Source organism: Psammomys obesus, unplaced genomic scaffold, assembly GCF_907164565.1.
Source record: "Psammomys obesus unplaced genomic scaffold, mPsaObe1.curated_primary_1811, whole genome shotgun sequence".
NCBI lineage: Eukaryota > Metazoa > Chordata > Mammalia > Rodentia > Muridae > Psammomys > Psammomys obesus.
Genome location: NW_026590859.1, coordinates 2,951,572 through 2,971,069, shown reverse-complemented (window position 1 = coordinate 2,971,069; position 19,498 = coordinate 2,951,572).

Here is a 19,498-nt window from a genome sequence, read left to right as displayed (position 1 = left end):
CAGTCTCACCGCTGGGATTTGAAGATGTAAATGAATTTTTAATCACATGTTGGGGATTGGACTGGTGTTGTATGCTCTAATGCTAATATCTGGCCCCCAAGATCTGGTTCCTACCCAGACGAGTGCATTCTCACAAACACTGGTCTTTGTTGTGTAAGCTTTACTCCACCTAATTTAAAGTTGGTTAGTTAATAAAATAACTAGAAGCCTATAATTGGGCAGAAGAGAAGCAAGAAGGGCCTAAATTCCCAGGCTTGGGATCTGAGAGGGACCATGATGCCAGGCGGGGGAGAGGAAGCAGAAGATGTAGCAGGAAGAGAGGAAGTCGAAGAGAAGGAAGTCACAATGGGGCAGAAAGGACCTTGGGCACGTGGCCCTGAGGGCTGGGCTGATGGAACAGAACAGCCCAGGCAGGAACAATTAAGGCAAGTGACATGAGTAGCTGGGAAATAGCAAAGTAGCTTAAAGGTTGATACCTGCCCAGTTACTGGACTCTAAAGCTTTTATATATCCAAACGGTCTCTGTCTCGATCATTTGGGAACTAGCTGGGGTAGAGAAGCCCTCAACAAGCACACATTTTGACACTTGGGGAAGTGTAGCCTGTCTGGGTTGTTGTGTTTCTTTCTCTTGGGTTGGTGTGAGCGCTGGCTGTTGTCTCAGGGGATCAGAGGCTGAGGGGTGTGCGGAGAGTTTCCTGGCTCAGTCTTTTGCAATTGGCTTTGTCCTGTGCGGAATGCTGTCCACAGGCTCTGGCTCTGCCTGCTCATGCTGCTGCATGGTGCCCTCTGCAGGAATTTTCCTGGTTGGGTCCTTCTGAGAGGCATTTAGGGACCTAGCTTCTCACTCCTAACCCCACACAGGGCCAACCAAACCCCACATTGATGAGAACACTCAAAAGCCCCATGCAGGGAAACGGAAAGACTTGTCCAAAAGCATGTGTTGTTGCGTTTTGTTTTCATTTGCATATGTCTGCATACAGTCCAGAGAAGTGTGTTTACTGAGCACCAATGGCTCCTCTCCAATGGCTATTCTCTCCCCTCCTGTGTTTTTCTTCAAATTCTCTGTATAGATTTTTTTTAAAGATTCATGTGTATGTGTGTGCATGTTTGTTTGTGTTTGTGTGGTATGTATGTGTGTAGTGTGTATATGTGTGTGTGTGTCCAAGCTCATGCTCACACGTGCAGGTGCCCTTGGCAGTCAGAAGAGGGTGTTGGGTCCCCTGAAACTGGAGTTATAAGTAGCTCTGAGATACCTTATGTGAGTGCTGGGAACTGAACCCAGAAGAGCAGGCACCTCCCTGGCCCTTTAGGCACAGGTTTTTGTTTTGTTTTGTTTTCTAAAGAATGTTTTTGACCTATAGTTGTTTGAATCCACACATGCACAGGGCGGTCGGTACAGGGAAGGTCTGAGTTCAAGCCTGTGTCCTTAGTCCATGCTCAGGTGCTGGGCGCTGTTCCCAGTACAGGCCAGACAATGCTGGACAGTGAGTGGAAGCTCAGCTTTCAGCATCCTTCTGCTCCTTATAAGTGAGTGACCCACTGGCCAATGAATCGGGTTCACTAGTTAGTCCATCATGCGTGGGGTTAAAGAAACACTTGGCCAGGAGTGGAGTCAGTGCTAGGCTGAGCTCCTGGCCTGGGGTATAGCCCTCGGGGGACAGAGAGCACAGGTCTGCACCTCAGGTTCTGCGTGTGGATGATGTTCTGTCCGGGAGCTGCTTCCTAGTTAGTCCTTTTGTCCCCAGGGCTCCTCATTCCCTGTGTGCCTGACCCAGGGTCGCTCTGTAGCTCTGTCTGCTGACACTGTCGCCCTGCAGCCTCTGGCCCAGGCTCGAGAGGCAGTGCATGCCTGGCCAGGCTTCAGTGCAGGTCCTGGGAGGACGCACTGCCAGGAATACCACATTACAGCCTGCAAGGCATACGTGTGCGCCTGCCTGTGAGGGGGAAGGAACCCTAACAGCCCCTCCCCGGTGCCTGGGCAGGGAGCATTCTTCCCTGTGTCTCTGCCTTAGCTGAACTCAATGGGTGAATGTTGACCGAAGAGGAAATTAATTCTATTACCCTCTGCAAAGGAAGCCCTGCTGAGCCAGAGGGAGGGCTTTCGGAAGGTATGCCAGGCTTGGCTTGACTTGACAAGTTAGTTGGAATGGCCCCCACGCTGTCCCACCAGCAGTCACCAGAACCCTCGGGGAATGTGCGGAGGGTGAAGGCAGTCTGTGGGCCCCGCACGGCAAGGGCGTACTGAATAACGTTTCTGGTGGATGGAGAGCTGCGCGGGTGAGAGGCAGCTTAGGGCTATGGACAACGGGGGTCGATCCTGGTACCGACAGCCCCATCCAAGAGCACTTGCGGTAGCCTCTGGTTCCTACTTGGCACCCCTCCCCATGCCTGGGTGGCTCCGCTCCAACTGACTGGGGGACAGAGAAGCCCTTGGCCTTGACTACTGCTGAGACCTGCCCAGGCTGCAGAGAGGAGGAAGGGTGGGGTAGAAGGGCAGGTGTTCGCTCTCCGGGCGGGCAGGCCTCTGCACGGCAGGGCAGTTTCTGCGGAGATGCTTAGAGATGGGCAGAACCGTCAGCCTGTGTAGGGTTCAGCGCAGCAGCTGACTCAGGGCTGATGATCCATAATTACAGGCCCACGAGGAACCGAATTCTGGTCCAACAGCCGTTCCCACTGCCCTGTCTAAGACAGAAAGAACGCTCCAGAAAGCAAATCTTCAGAACTCTCCACACACCAGCACTCAAGACCAGAGCCATCACTGTAAAGTGCCCTGGCCTCCACCTCCAGACCACCTTACAGGCGAGCTGTTCCAAACAACCATGGAGGCGGCAGCCCTCCCGATCTACAGCCAGACTGACAGGGCCTGCTGGCCTGGCTCCTGCCCACACCCCTGCCCCACTTCGTGCCTGTCACCTCCACTCGCAGTCACTGAATGAACGCAGCAGACACCAGCTTGTCTGAGCTGGGCATTGCTGTGGTGCAGAGGGTTTTCCAGGTGAAGCCCCGTCCTCCCGTGTTTGCATGCCCGGAGAGAGAGGGGGCATGAGTTACACAGTAGGCTGGCCTGAAGTGTTGGGGGGTAAAATGGAACGGGTGCGCTAAGGAGGCCACACCAGTAACATGACCCTGAGCAGGGACGTGTCAGACACCTGAGGAGAAGGCCGTGCCAGAGGGAGAGGCTGGGAAAGGCAGGGAGGCCACTGAGGCCAAACAGGGGTGTGAGCAAACAGGATGCCCTCCCTGTGCTGACTGGAGGGTTCTGAACCCAGATGACTTAAAATGTAAATCCTTGCCCCCCCCCACTGCTGTGTGGGAGCAGAACAGGGGTGAGCATCCAAGCTGGGGAGCAGCAGCGGGGGTTGGGGAGAGGAGGCTCCGGTCAGTTCCTCGGTAGGTAGAGATCTCAGGTCTGCCGATGACCAACTGCGGCCCTGAGGAAACTGGCTCTGCACTCCCAGCCCCCACTAGTGGCCTTGCAGAAATGAGAAGACAGCAGAAGCATGGTTCGGGGAAAATGTAGCATCTGGAGTTACACGAGTCCACGTGGCCATGGGCGTGGCAGGGGAAGAGCTCCCCAGGCACTAGGTGCTGGGTCTGGAGTCCTGGGGCTGCCCTGGCTGGAGAGAGCTCTCTGTCAGCTCAGGAGGCCCCTGGATCTGGCTGCAGCTGTCAGTTAAAATCAATGGCTGCAAACAGCACTTGGACCCTTGGAAAGACAGGAGACAGTTGAGGAACTGAGTTCTGAGATGTTTTAGCTCATTTGGGGGCCATGAAGATGAAAGAAGCCAGCAGAGACAGCAAGAACCACAGAGGTAGAAGGTAAGTCAGGAGCTTGCCGGGTTCTAAAAGCTGGGGAGAAAAGTGTCTCCAGGGACAAAGGCCCAAATGGCTTAAAAACCCTGAGGGCACCTGGTCCTTTCTCTCTTGGTCTCTCTTCTCTTGCTCCTCTCCTCTTTCTCTATCAGGGTGCCCCTTCTCTCTCTTTCCCTCCCTCTCTCTTTCCCCCCATCATGTCCTGTTCTCCCTGTTCTCCCTTCTCCCTCTTTCTTCATATCTACCTAATAAACCTAATAATATATATATATATATATATATATATATATATATATATATATATATACACACACACACACACACACCCTGAGAGCTTGGGGACAAGTGAGAGAAAAGGGGGGACTGGTTATTTGACAAGGGACTAGTGACCCCGAGAAGACCTGTGAAGCCCTGAGGGGAGAGGCTGGTAGAAGGGGGGGGGGCGCACCAAAAGGGGAAGCCAAGAACTGGAAAGCTAGTGAGACGGAGTCTTTTTTTCTTTTTCTTTTTTTAGGAGTTTTGTTCTATAGTATGGTAGAATGGGGCTATAGCTGGAGAGAGAGTTGATTCCCACAAGTTGCCCTCTGGTCTCCATATTAGGTCATGGCACGTCACCACCACCACCACCACCATCACCATCATAATGATAATAATTAAACAGTATGGAGTTAGGAGAAGGTGATTTTCCTGGTAGAAGTAGCAAATATGCTGGCAGCGCTCTGAGACTGATGTTTCAAGAGAACGCCAGAGTGCAGCCTCGGGAGACACCAAGACAAAGGCAGATTCTAATGAAAAGCAGATAGTGGGGGACAGAGAAGGTCTCAACCTGACATGGCGCCACACCGTTGCCGAAGCAGACTTGGGGACCAACGTAAGTACCCTGGCTACTCGCCCAGACCCTTCCATTGCATGTAGAGCAGACATCACAGACCCTGGGATCTCGTGGGTTTCTGGGACGATGGACAGACCCCATGCTATGAGTGGTTTCTAACACAGGCTGGGTGACCACGGAGAAAAGGAGCACGCCTCACATCACACGTGTGTGTGCTCACCGTGTTCCCTAAAACTGTTGCCACCATCAAGACACTTCACAGGGGTTCGGGAGTAGAAGACAAACAGGAAACACACACGGAGTTTCTCCGTCAGGACAGGGTAGATGTGAGCCACAGAGGGCCACAGATCTGCCTTAGTTGAGTCTGAGGATTTTCCTGTGCGTCTGGCAACTTCCTAACTCCCTGGAAGCTGGTGGCAAATTTAAACGTACAGGTGCTTGGCTGTTTGTTCGTTAAGCCCTTCCAGTGTGGTGTGTGTGTGTTTTCCTTCAAGATTTATGCCTCCATGTTAAATACTGCTGTGGTTGAAAAGCCTTCTGGGGCTTCGTTCTCTGCTTGAAGGGTTTTCCGTGCACCAGGACCAGATTAGAAAGGAGTGGGGCAAACCTTGCACAGAAAATTGTGTCTTTCTGGAGATTTCTGTTAAATCCAGGCATGGGCCCAGAGTTGCCTGGCTGCCAGACCCCTCCACCCCCACCTTCTACAGGGGTTTCACAGATGAGCCTCACAGATTTCTAGAATGCCAATTCGTGTTTTTAACTAATAAATGCCATTAATTTCCCAGTAGGAACTTAGGGTGCTCTGGGGTTCTTCCTGGTCACATGCCACCCCCTCTTTCTGCCCCTCGGAGGCAGGAACGTGGCAGCTGTTCCAGAGGACCAGTCCTAGTTCCAGCGTGGTGGCCCAGGATGGATGGCTTCCTGGTGAGGATCCCTTCACTGAGCAGCCTGGGGACAGGGCACGGAAGCTGAATTTGTAAGAACACAGTCTCCAGACAATTCCCAAAGGCAGTAGTCTTGTTTGTTTGTTTGTTTCCCCTGGCAGATGAGGAATTAGAAGTGCTGAGAGCACTTCTCACTTGCAGAGGACCTGGGATTTGCTGGGAGCCTATGGCCTGCACAGCCCACAGGGGCTCAGTCAGATCAAAGCAGGCGTGCTTTGATGTGTGAGAGAGAGGCTCCCAGGAGCTGTTTGGAGAAGCAGCAGGGAGTGGATGGGAGGAAACTGGCTGGGGCAGTAGGTGGGGCACAGAGCAGAGTGTGTGTGTGTGTGTGTGTGTGTGTGTGTGTGCTCTGCTGAGTTTCTTGTGTTCGGGACAGGAGGGCAGTGAGTATGAAAGGGGTCTGAAACATGCCAATCTCACAGCTAGGCTCACAGAACCCGAAGCTGGCCTTTATTTTTGTTAGTGTCACCAGCCAAAGCTCCCTGAGCAGTTTCTTAGCCCTTCCTTTCCTTGTTCCTAGGTCACTGGGCTAAGAAAACAGGCCTGTCCACCTGGCCAGCCTCCTAGACACGGCCTTGTACAGTCGCAGCACGGAGAGTGGGGGGAGAAGATGAAGACCTGGTCGCCTATTCACTACATCTACTGAGTCTTCTACGTGCTAGACACTTAGGATGAAGATGTCTGACCTTCGGTTGCTTCTCATGGAGTTGGGAGGCAGTACATGAAGGCCGTGAGACAGGAGTAAATTGGGTCTTAAAGGCAAGCTAGAGCAGAGCAGAGCAGATCTAAGTGCAGTGGTCCAAGAGGTGGTGACAGCCGCACCCTAGACAGGGCAGTCAGGACAGCCTTGTTCCCAGGTTCCCGGGACAGCCCCCCAGGCAGAGGCTGAAGATGTGGACCAGAAGCCCACGCATCTGAGGAGCAGAAGGGGAGAAGCTAAACCGGAAGGTGCAATGAACGAGCAGCCAGGAGTCTCAGTGATGCTGGGTAAGGGGGCAGCAGCTTGGAGCAGGCGGCTCTGGATGGACTGGATTTGGAACATTCTTTTAGAATAAGGAGTGTGGGAAGGTAGAGCACCATTCAGTGGAGAGAGAAAAGAGGACAAAGTAGGACCAGGAGGCAGGAGCACTCCTCAGTGGAGATGGAGAAGTGGGGAGCAGGACTGGGAGGAGGGGTCCTCAGCGGGGGTTGGGAGAAGGGCAGGCTTTGGGTGCTGGGGGGTCCAGCCCTGTGAGATGCTGGGCTCCTCACGCAGGATCAAGCAGGAACAGCGTCTGTGAGGCAGAGGTCTGGGGTAGCAATATGAAGGGTGGGGGTTGGTTCTGTAAAGGGTGAGAGACAGGACCAAGGTCAAGGCTGAGCCCTGAGCTCCACCCTGCCAGGAAGTCCAGAGAAGGAGGCCAGAGGGAAGCTGGGAAGCTGGTGCTCTGCTCTGAGAAGGGCGGGGCCCACAGGATGTTGCAGGATGCCCTCCCCCTGCCTGGCTGAACCCCAGCCAGCATCCCTCCCCTTTGAAGGGAAGGTAGATTTGGTGTTTACCCCCAAGACTCCAAGCTGACATTCCTGCAGCACTATTCAACAGCTTAGCTATGAGGCCAACCTGGGTGTCCAGCGACAGAGGGATGCTTAAGGGAACCTTGGTGTGCGCACGACAGCATTCTTTTCAACCTGAAAGAAGAGTGAAGTCATGTCCTTTGCAGGAAAATGGATGTAGCTGGAGAGACTCGTATTACAAAGTGAACTGAAGCAGTAAAGGCTATCACGGGGCATTATTTAACCTGCTATCATGAAGAACAAGACACAGACACCTGCTAGATTTATAACTGCCTTATTTGCCTTAGTCTGGGCAGAGATTTCACCCACACTGGCTCAATAACCATCCATCTCGCAGACGGCATCCAACGCCATCCACCACAATCCTCCTCATCTGGCCCGCCTTCCATCCACAGTCGCATGGTACTTGCTTGTAGTCTTCGTCTGGGCCTTTCTATGTCATTACTGGGGTCCTCTCTTGTCCCACATGGTTCCTTCTCCACACTGACCCCTCATGGTGTCCTCCTTCCTCCTCTCTTCCTGTCCTTCTATTTCCCATGATCCTCTCTGTCTTCCAAAGCCCGGGAACCCTAGCCAAGCCTACCCCATTCTGCCCTGCCCAGGTATAGGCTGTTTACTCAACCAATCGGGTCCGTCTTAGGTAAGTTTACAAAACGAGGATAGGTGTGACCAGATCCTGAGGGCCAGTAATATAGATCAGCCCAGTCTCCAACAGTGAATTAAGTCAGTCTAAGAGTGCACACTTTCCCAGGTGTGGGCCTTACCCATAAAATCACACGTGTTCTCACCACATGAAGGCAGAAGTGAAGCTGGGAGTGAAGGGGTCTAGGGAGCCCTTCCATAGACTACCTACTTGTGTGAAAATGGCCTTATGCAATCCTGAATGACAGAGCTTAAACAAAGCCAGTGCTGTGTCCAAAGCAGAGAAGACGTGTTAGATACGGCGCCGTCCCTGACAGGCGCATCCTATAACGCTGTGTGCAGGAGGCACAGCTGACTGCAGAACTTACCCCTCAGTAATGATGATTAGAAATAAGATGGCAGCAGAAGCCAGGGCAATGAGGCCTATTTGTAACCCAGAAAGAAGCATCCAGGTGGCGTACCCTTGAACCCTAGACCTTGTACAGCAGGACAGCCTGTGGGGTCATTACCACAGGCACAGACTGGACTCATGGGGTCAGGCCCCAAAAGCCTTCACAAGCAGCAAGCACCTGGGCTGGCTGGAATGGCGTTGGGCTGATGGACGCAGAGGTCAGGGTCAGGCAGGTCCCTTGGAGGCTAGCTAGTGGCCCGAGTGAAGATAGCCGTGCATACTGGTGGATGCTGGGGGAAGGCCAGTGGAAGGAGGAGGGTGAGTCCTGCCACAGTGACTAGTTTTCTCAGCGAACAGTGAGGGTACGTGGCTTGGCTACACCTGGGCCCTTCCCACCTGACTCCCATGCCTTCTGAGCCCTGTATTACAGCGTGAGTCGGGCTGAGGCAGGTTCACCATTCAGTGTTGTGCCCGAACACTAGGTGTGGGGTGCGCCCCTGAGTCCATGGGCCATCCTGTGAAGGGCCATGTGGGAGTCTCCCCCACTGCTGTAAAAACACTCATCCCAGCTGGGCATGGTGGCGCACTGCTTTAATGCACTTGGGAGGCAGAGGCAGGAGGACTCTGTGAGTTCGGGGCCAGCCTGATCTACATAGTAAGTGCCAGGGTAGCCAGGGCTATGTAGAGAGACCCTGTCAAAAAACCAAAAACAACAAACACCAACCAACCAAAGCCACTCATCTCTGAGGACCATGCTGAGGAGACTGGAGGACATTCTCTGCCCCTTAGCTCTCCTCCCGGCACAGACAAGGCCACAGTGCAGTGTTTCCTCATCACTTCTCCCACACGGAAGCCCTCCTCCCACGCCCTTGCCACCCTGTTGGCATAACATCCGTGGTGACCGTGTACAGCTTACTCTTGTTCGTTCAGGTGCTGACTCTACCCCACTATCTGGCTTTTGCTTTGCCTCATCTGCAGAGGGGGACTGTGTCAGGTGAAGGCATGTGTGGGGGGTGTGTATGGTGTGAGGGTGCAAGCAGGTACCCATCTGAAGGTGGGGTGTGAGTGTGAGCGAGTGTGGTCATTCATGTGGAGGCTCTGCCTCAGGCAGGGGTCTGTGTGTCTAGCCAGAGGGCTTGACCTAAGGGAGCCTTGCCCCTACTTCTGTGGCCGTCAGTGAGAAGACCCACCGTGGGCAGGAAGTAGCTCCCAGGTTTCACACGGCAGCTGTGTGAGGAGGGGACGGCTCTACGCGGCACCGGTCCCTAAGACAGGACCTCTCAGTGAGATGGCCAGACGACCCTGTAATGGCTCTGTCGCCGAGCCTGGGTATGTGCTGACCCAGTCCAAAGACCTCGACGCCAAGGTCCAAGCTCCAGCAGCAACAGCTCAGGGCCTCCCGGGATGGCAGGAACCCATAAGGAGAATGCCCAAGAATAGGGTAGGGTTCCCAGGGACACTCCTGCCTTGTCAAATGTCTGAGGCATGCTGGAAAGGGGAGACGGGTCAGTGACATTTTACTGTGACCCTTACATCCTTGGCAGGGAGGTAGTTCAGGCACATGCACCAACACTGCCCATTGTTCTTCAAATGGGCACAGGCCCATGCCAGGCCTGGGACTCCTGCCACCCTGGGAGCAGACCTCGAAGATGACAGCCTTCTGTAAAGGCTCCAGACTGGGCCAGGGAGGGATTCGGAACTCCCAGAAGCCCTTGCCCCACCTCTGGGGGCTTGCCAGTGGCCTGACCGGGCCAGCTGAGGAATGGGGCGAACCGCTGGCCTTGCTTTGTCGGCTGGAGACTTCTCAGCCCACAGCTCACTCTTCCGTCCCTTCCCACCCTATGTCCCAGAGGCCGCAGTGTCTGTGAGGACACGGCAGGCCACACACTCACACACTAACAGCAGCTGGGCTAACTCCTTGGGCCCAGAGAAGGTTCCGGTATTTGGGATGTAGTAAAAACAGCTCCCTGTCTCTGAGACCCAGACCCCTGTGCCTGGTAGCCCTAGCCCTGTCCAGAGGCCAGGCAGTGCTCTGTATTCACTGGACCACCTACAAGAAGGCCCAGCATGCCTTGGGGCGAGCCTTGGGGGTCTCAGTGCTAGAGTGTGGTGGGGAAGCAGGCTCTGGGTGGCCTAAAGGTGCCACGTGAGCATGGGTTTAGGCAGAATTGGGTCAGAGCTGAGTCCCTGCGGAATCAGGCCCGAGGGAAAGACCCCTTCACCTACTTCCTGGAAAAGGAAAAGCCCAGTTTACCTTCAAGCCAAGGCTTAGCTGGAGCAAGGAGTGTGGTGGGAACATCAGCGGCTCCTCAGCCTTGGCTTCTGACTCCCCCAGCGGCCATGAGGTCTCAGGTCCCAGGAGACAGTGTCAGAGAGTGGCTGAGAGCTGCCAGGGGCAACGCTAGACTTGACTTTCAGACAGAGCAGTGAGCGGTTTTATTTCCTGTGCAATACTTGGGGGCCACAAATTCTTTAGAAGTATTCCTCGTTTATCTAAAATTCAGTCCAGGCTTCCATTGCTATTTGCTTGTTTCTGGTAAGTACGGTCCCCTCCAGGGCAGGGACTTCAGGCCTGGAACTCTGGGCTCCAGCCTAGGCTTCTCTCCTCTCTGGCTGTGCGGACCCCGAGGCTTGTCCCCTTATCTCTGCCCCGGTGGGTGAAGAGTTAAGTGATACACATGGCTCTGTTCCTGTCTCTAGTCAAGAAGGACCCACAGCTGCCAGGAGGAGGTGAGGACTGTCACTGTAGGTACCAGCTACGGAGTTTCCTGTGTACCCAGGGCCCTAGGCCACGGCCCTCGAGAGGCCAGCAGAGATGAGGGGCAGTTCTGTGACCAGGAAGCAGGCCCGGGGCCCGAGAAGGAATGAGGTCAGGTGTGGAGAGCCTGTCCCAACTTCTGTCTGACTCAAGGGATGGAGCCTCAGGGAGGAGAGCTGGTTGGTGTGTTTTGCGCCCAGTGCCTGGGGATGTTGGTCATGGAGCTGTACCTCCAGGACCTTCCTGTCCCCACATGAGGATGGATGACCGATCGGGCCGAAGTTCTGCTGCCCCATCCAGAGGAGGACTCCTCCCCAGGCCTCACTGCTGCTCCTTTCCCAGCCTGGCCTCTCGCCACGAGACCCGTCCTGAGGCCGGTTAGCCCTGCTCAGGCTCCCTCTGCCTAAGCACCCTAAAGATAGCACACTTGGTTTTCCACCCACCTTCCCTTGTAGAAACACGGCGGCCGCCAGGCCGTCCTGCTCACCGCCTCATACCCCTGTGCCCTCGCAGCCTGACGCGCTAGCGAAAACGTGAAAAAGAGGCCGCAGCGACAGTGACTGTCGCCCTCTCAGCACTTGCTCTGCCTCTAAGCTCTGCCCACGCGTGCTCATTCACGACCGCCTCGTGCCTCTCCTCGGCGACGGAGCCTGTACCAGAGCCCACAGCCCACGAACACAGATGCAGTCTGCCTGAGGAGCTCCAGTCGTCAGTCTTCACATGTCCGTGCTCCGGCCTCTGGCCCCGGCCGGCTTCTTTCCTCTCAGGGGTGTTCCCTGGCAAGTCTCCAACTCCTGCCCGCTGAGGCAGGAAGCTCTGACATGCTGGCTCTTTTATTTCCCTTTGACCAGTGAAGACCCAGGCTCAGAGCAAAGAAGTGTTTCCAACAGTCTGAAGGAGACAGAGAGCAGAATTCTGGTCAGGTCGGTCCTCAGGGGTGAGGGAAGTCTCAAAGGACAGGAGTGGGTCCAGAGCTGCAGCTCAGCCATGAGGACCCAACAAATTGCCAGGTGGGCTTCAAAGCGATGCTGTGAAGCGGGGTGTGTTGACCGTGGTGGCTGCGGAGGGCCAGGCCACACGCTGCCGTCTTTCCCGGAAGTGGAACCCTTAGCCGTTTTCCTCTTTGGAAGACTGTGTTCCTAGGGCAGGGCTGGTGGACCTTTGCAGTGTATGAAAGTGGCTGAGCTGTACACAGGAAGAAACATCCCAAAAGAAACTAACTGTGGAGCTGGGGAAACGGCAGGCGGCAATCAGCAAGTTCGAGGACCAAACTGGCATCCGCAGAACTCAGAGGAAAGCCAAGTGTGGCAGCCTGTGCTTTTGTGGGGTAGTGGAGGCAGGAGGATTGTGGAGTGTCCTGGCCAGCCAGTCAGTCTAAGCTGTCTCTATGAACTCCTAACTCAGTGAGAGACCCTGTCCACAAAGTAAGGTGGGACGGATACCTGGCGTTGAGCATCCCCATACGTGTGTACATGCTCTGTGTACACAGATGAGTGCCCCCTGCCCCACACACACACACCAGACTTGGAGCCAGACAGTCCTTAAGTCTGTTCTCCTTGGCCCTGAGGGTGCTCTGGGAGCACAGGTTTCTGCTGGTGTGGTAGGAACCGGCTGTGTCCATTCTTTCATCCATTCAACAACAACACATCAAAGAACACAGCCACTAAACGAGTGCTGGCTGCGTTTCTGCTGCGTGCCTGGCACTGATGTGAGAGCAGAGAGCTTTGATGGGAAAACCAGGGAGCCTGCCAGTCTAGCTGAACCTGCACGGTGTTAGGAGGCCTCCTCCATTCACCCCTGTGAGCTCACCGGGTTTGAAGTGAGGACAAATAAGAGATGCTTCAGTTTGGGGGCCAAGGAAGGCTGCGTGGAGGAAGTGGCCTGGAAGCTGAGAGCTGGGTGTCTGAGGGTTGATTTGGCTGTGGCTGGTGTTGAGGCCAGACTGCAAGCACTGAGGCACACACTGACCGTGATGGCGAGAGGTCACATGCAGAGGACCTTAGCTGGAGACAACACCTGCTCATGTCCGAGGCTCATGCGGTCGGCTCTGGGGGCCCAGGGAGCGGGGGACGTGCAGCTTGCCAGCAGCCTGCAGAACTCCTGGAAAGCTTGTGGAGGGAGGGGAGCTGGGCTTCGGTGGTGGGGCGTGTCCTGATTTGGCAGAGGGTAGAGGAGTTTGAAGCGCTGCCGTGAGCTCAGGGAGTGGGCGAGCACACTTAGACAGGGGTGGGAAGTGGGTGGACACCTCCTTCTGAATGTGCACGCCCTGTCTCTCCATTTAATCCTACAGCTGCTATTCCACAGACCCTGGCTCTAAAACACTGGCCCATTTCTTTCAGTCTGCTCACTGGCTGGCCGAGGTAGATGAGACCATCCCATTTTATAAACGAGGATAAGGAGGCTCAAGAGGCAAGGAGGGCAGACTTAAAACTTTGTTGGCTCCAACTGTCATGTGCTTTTTCTTTTGTGTTCTCTCTCTGTGCGTGTGTGCATGTGTGTGTGTGAAGATTCATGTATGTGTGCAAGATCTGGTGACCTGCCATAGCTGTGGCACAACCAGGTGTATAGTTTGCTTTTCTGCTGTGGTAAAACACTGGCCAAAAGCAAATGGGAGAAGAAAAGTTTATACAGCCAGGCCGAGCTGCTGAGGGCTGGATGGGCTGAGGCCTCCTGTAGCAAACAGCAATTAAGGAACCGCCCACGGCCCAACCTGACTGAGGCAATTATCCAGTCGAAGCTCCCTCTTCAGGTGTGCCAGGCTGGCGACTGAGCTTAGCTTACACCAGAGTCAGCTTCACCAACCTTTCGCCACACCAGCCCTGTCTGCTCTGGAAACACACAGTTTAACCATGAGTGCTTTGCGAGTCTGGACTGTAAGGCCATTGTGAGAAAGCTGTGTGTGCCTGCCTTCCTCCCAGCCCCGCACAGGAGCAGCTTGGGGTCGTGCCTGAAAGTGTGAGGTCAGAAGGAAGCTATCTTTTCCACACTGGTGCCCCCTGCCCTGAGCCCTGCCTGACCACTGCTCGCACTTCTGTGTCTTGCTGCTCATTCTCCAAGGTGATGCCTAACACAGCGGGCATGGGGTAAGGTTGTACAAGTGAATTTCTCTACTCGTGTGCAGAGTTGAGTGGGACTTTGTTTTGCTTTGTTCTCTGAGACAGGGTTTCTCTGTGTAGCCTTAGCTGGCCCGGGCTCCCTCTGTAGACCAGGCTGGCCTCTGTAGATCTGCCTGCCTCTGCCTCCTGAGCGCTGGAACCACACCCGCTCAGCGGGAGTTTCATGAACAGACACCCCCTGGCAGTTTACCACGTGTCGGTGTGTGAGTGCCGCGCACCCACGCGGTAACGCATGCGCGGTAACGCATGCGCGCACACGGGAAGTCAGGTCTGCGTCAGCCAAGACGCAGGGGGATTTGCTGTCCCTGACTGCTGCCCGGATCTGGCAGACCTGGAGGGTGCCAGCTTTTCCCAAGAAGTAGAAGGGACCAGAAACCAAGCCGGCACTACAGAAGGTGATCTCACACTTCCGCCTTCTTTCCTGTGGGTGGCAGGGCAACACATGAGTGTGCAAATCTCAGTGTGGAACCAGACAGAGAGTCACATGTGTCACGTACACTGTGCCACACACACGCACACGAGACTCTCTTCAGCATCCCACAGGCTTCTGTGTGCTACCGAAAACATGCCTCCTCCACGGGGCGAGAGACCACTGCTGGCTGCCCCTGCCTGTCCCTGGCCTCTGGAGGAGCCGGAGCCGGTAGGAGGGCTCTGCTGGGCCTCTTCCTCATCAGAGTGTCCACGAGGCCCGCCGCCGCTGTGGACTGCAGACCTTCCCTCGTCACGTCGTCATGAAACACACAGCATCGACTCCTGATAAGTGTTTGGGGTTGTCTGTCGTCAGGGAAACTTCTGGAAGTGTGTATGCGCAGGGCCTTGCTGGGAGGCTTCTGTGTGGCCCTAACAGGGCTGCAGAAGAGCCACCCGACCCTGCACTCTTCTCCTGAGCGCTCACTCTCCGGGAGCTTTGAAAGAGGACGAGGCACCTTGTTTCTTCTGACCTTCCTGACTGGAGATACTGGAGAGGGGCTCTGAGGGCAGTGCTCTTCTTAGGCTGCAGAGATTCAGGGGTGGAAGAGCAGGGGGGTGTGATTCAGGGGTGGAAGAGCAGGGGGGTGCGATTCAGGGGTGGAAGAGCAGGGGGGTGCTGGGAGTGCCCTCGAGGGTGCTCTCGCACAGCCCAGGGGCTCAGGGCTGATGTCCCCTCCGCCTGCACACAGGGCACAGACACAGTCCTCAGACACAGACACAAGGCCAGCGGTGTCCTTCCTTTTGGAACCACCATCTGACCAGAAGCGTATCCCTGCAGAATCTGGTTTGCTCCCTCCTCCCTGGTTCTCCCTGCAGCTCTCTTCTTCCTTCCAGCCATGAGACTTCAGAGCTAACTGGGGGAAATGATCAGACAAAGCTCAGAGAGAGCACGGTAGCGGAGGGTTCACCAGGCCTCCCTGAGGACTGAGAAGGTCAAAGGGCTCGGCCGGCAAAGATCTCCAGGAGGGAGAGCGGAGGTCACAGAGAATGGGGAGGGGAGAAGGGCTTGCTTGCCTCTGCCCCAGCAAATGCTGACCAGCATGGACACTGTCCACTGGAAACACCGGCGGATCCACTGCAGGGTTCGAGGGAAGGGACAGGAAAGGGCCAGCGCAGTCCTGACTGTGGCCTTACCTCTGCCCCACGACCGAGGGGACATTGGACAGGACAAACAAGTAAACAGAGCGGTTGCTCACGGCACTGGCTTTGGGTGGGCAACCCGGAGTCCCCCCCTGCCTGTGAGCCTGGGCTTTCTGAACACCCACTTTCCTGTCTGCCCAAGTGACAGAGGAGACACGTGCCTCCCAGGGGTTGCCCTGGATCTGACAGCTGATCCGTAAAATGACACCAACAAAAGGCAGACGGTGAGCACAGGGCCCATACTGCTACTGCTCCTCCTTGCCTGCGACCGAGGCAAGAGGCACAGTGGACTTTGCGCAGTTCCGGGGATTCCCTGTTGTGGTAAGGTGCGGGGGGGGGGGTGTTTTAGGATTTTAAAATAATGCCGTGTGCACACAGCTGATCTTATGTGAAAGAGTTTTTTCTGAAGGGAAGCAGAAGAGGGTTAGGGCCTAAGTGGGCTGTGAGTACAGACGGAGAGACAGAGAGACGGAGAGACAGACAGAGAATGGACAGAGGCAGGTTGCAGTGGAAGACCAGCCGTTAAGCACCTGCCCAGAGGCTGCCATAGGACACAGGCGCTGACACAGGACATTGTCAGGACCTGAAGTCCCTAAGGGCAGACCAGCTGAATTGCCTGCACAACAGAACAGGCAATGTTCTCTCTGAGAGCAGATAGGAAAAGTCACGGGAGAAAGCAGCTCAGAGGACTGTAGGTGCCCTCAAATGGTGGTGCCTCCTTGCTGTCACTAAAGTCTGAAAGGAAGACAGAGAGCTTCTCCTTGGGCTGAGGCTGGACCTCTCTGGGTGGGTGGCCTCTCAGAGACGTCACCCCCAGGAGGCTGTGGTACAAACAGTGTGGAAGGTCACAAACAGTGTGGAGGAGGTCACAGGTTCAGTGGCCACGGGGGTTTAGAGCAGCCCAGCCCAGCTCACTTTGCCCTCTAGACTGTATAGCAAGGCCACAGGCAGAGGGTGGCCTTCTCCCCAGGCTCCAGCCTCTGGAAGGCCCGGGCCTACCTTGGGCCTCACCCATGAGACTTCCTTCCCCCGGTGACTGTGCCTTTGAAAGTGGCTGAAGAATTTCCTGTTGCAGGCAGAGCTAGGTTTCCTCTCTGCCCTAGGAGCTGTGGCCAGGCTGGGCCACGCGTGAGGAAGCCGTGATGGGGCTAAAAGAGAAATCGGGGCACGCAGGGCGGCGAGGGTGAGCTGCTGCCGCTGCTGCAGAGGCCAGTCCCAGACAACTGACGGCAGATGTGGCAGCCCAGGCCTGTTGGAGACAGGAGACAGTTTGCTTCTGACCCTCCAGACAGGACAGCCCCACAGACTCGGGGACACAGGCCAGAGATGATCGCTGGCAAAGAGCCCGCGTTTGTGAAGCAGGCAGCTTCTGATGCTCGTGTGGGCATTCAGCTCCCCCAGGGCTGTGCTCTGGACCAGCGGCTTGTCCTGGTTCAGGCCTGCACAGCCTCCTGCTGTTTCTCCTGAATGTTACCCCACCAGGCTCCAGGAACTTTCTCCCTTGGGGCAAACAAAGCAGTAAATAATGAGCTTTTGGGGTTCAATCGCGTGACCCACCAGAGAGTCGTGTACCCCTCGGCTCAGCCTGGAGCACCTGGGGTTCTGCCAGGGTGTCAAGGGTCTCTCGGTGTACCTCTCACTCCTGTGGGGACTGGAGGGATGGGTGAGGAGATTGTTGGGAATGCAGCTGCTGAGGCCACAGCCTCGACCCTAACCGCTGAGAACGTGGACCCTGGGAAGACAAGGGAGGCCAGAGGAGCAGGGGCGAGGAAAGGGGAGCCCTGGCAAAGCGGCAAGGCCTCCCATCTTGTCATGCGGACCTGAGGCTAAGAGAACCCCAGGTTCCTGGAGGGGAAGGCTATAGACAGAGGAAATGCTTATGTGCTGGTTGTTTGTGCTTTGCTTTTCTTTCTTTCTTTCTTTTAATAATTTATTTAATTTTGTGTACATCAGTGTGAAGGTGTCAGATCCCTTGGAAATGGCGACAGTTGTGAGCTGCCATTTGGGTGCTGGGAATTGAACCCAGGTCTTTTGGAATAGCAGACAGTGCTCTTAACCACTGAGCCATCTCTCCAGCCCCTTGTTTGGCTTTTCATGTGCTGTCCAGAATGCAGCTCAGGAAACACAGTCTCCTCCCCGCCTCTGAGGTGCCCCAGGTTGGGGAGCACCTGGGTTTCCCTCCCGCTACGCTGCCTCTCCTTAGCCTGGCAGTGTCCCTGGGTCTGAGCAGAGTGAGGTAGGCTGTGGTAGAGGCTGTGTTCCGGGGTGAGGCTCTCCTCCAGGGGAGGGCCAGGAAGGAAGGAAACCAATGAGAGGCCTCCTGAGTCCCCCTGAATCTCTGCTTCCTGTGGGGTGGCAAGAGCTGACTTCAGGGTCTTCCGTCCTAGGAGTCCTGCCCTCCTCCCAGCCCACACTTCCTCAGCCCACCGCCTAGCCCACTTCTACATCCTGAGGCTTCTGGGACTCTGTCTCTTCCTCTTGCACTAGAGTGGCTGTCTGGGCTTATGACTAAGGAAAGCCAAGGGTCCTGGCACCTCCTGGCTTCAAGGATCTTGGACAGTCCTGACCTGAGGTACCTGAACATTAGAGGGCTTTAGCCTGGCGGCTCTGGCTAGGGTGCTGGGTGGGTGTGGGTGGGTAGGAGGGCCGGTCCTCACCTGCCTCCTCACCCGTGAGGTCCACAGCAAAGCTTTCTTTTGGCTCTCAGTTCTGTGCTCACGGTCTTGCTGCTGTTGCCTTCTTTCTGTTGCTGCTTTGAACCCATGAGGACAGTCTCACAGCTCTGCCTTTTCCCCAAAACGCAGCACTGAGGGTCAAGAAGCCTGCTGAGCAGCTGCGGAAGCTGTGAACTGGGGGTCAGGCCTGTGGGAGCAGGAGGCCTGGCGCAGCCTGGGAATGCTTCAGAAAGCAGGAATGGCCCGCTGAACCTGGGAGAGTCCTCTGCTGCTGGGCCTGGTGAGCAGTGGCCTGATGGCAGCTCCTGGGGAACAGGACAGCCCGTTTCTGGAGCCAGTTAATAAACATCCAGAGTCCGGAACACCCAGAGGCCTAGCAGGCCCAGTTGCTTTTTGCATACACACAACACCAGAACACTTGCCAGCTGACTTATAGCTGGACCTGAGCACACTCATCCAACCTGAGGGCACACTGACTCTACACATTTCCAAGATTAGGGAAAACCAGCCAAATGCTCAGTGTTTCTTGGCTTATGGTGAAGGCACAGTCATGTGAACAAGCCAAAAATATCCTAAGTCCAAACCCATAAGAGCTAGGCCTGGTGGTGATGCCAGCTTGTAAGCCCACTGAGAAAGCAGAGGCAGGAGGATTAGCAAGTTCAAGGCCAGCCTTGGCTATGGAGTGAGTTCAAGGATAGCCTGGGCTAACAGAGTAAGACCTACTTTAAAATAAAATGTTAAAAAAAAAAACAATTAATTTGAGATTTAGTGTTAGAGTGCTTGTCTAGAATGTTGGTGGCTCTGAATGGCATCAGAGGGCCCACCCCACCCCACCCCACCCCACCCCACCCACTGTCTGTACCCAGCAGCCTCAGCTGATGCTTCCCGGGACAGGGTCACACCACAGGCTGTAATCCCAGGGAGCAGCAGTCAACTGTCCGGGGCCGTTTCTGCCGCTGACATATTCCTTTGCGTCCTGAGAGCACAAGCTGGAGCCCAGCTGTGGCTGGCGGGCCTCGAACCTGGCTCCTGGCCAGCATGGCCGTCGTCCAGGTAGAGTCTGTCTTATCCTACTTTGAACCCTATCACTGTGGAGCTCAGTCCACCTCTCCTCCCCTCGTTTTACCTTTGACAAAACCGAGAGCAAGCGGGCAGAGTGACT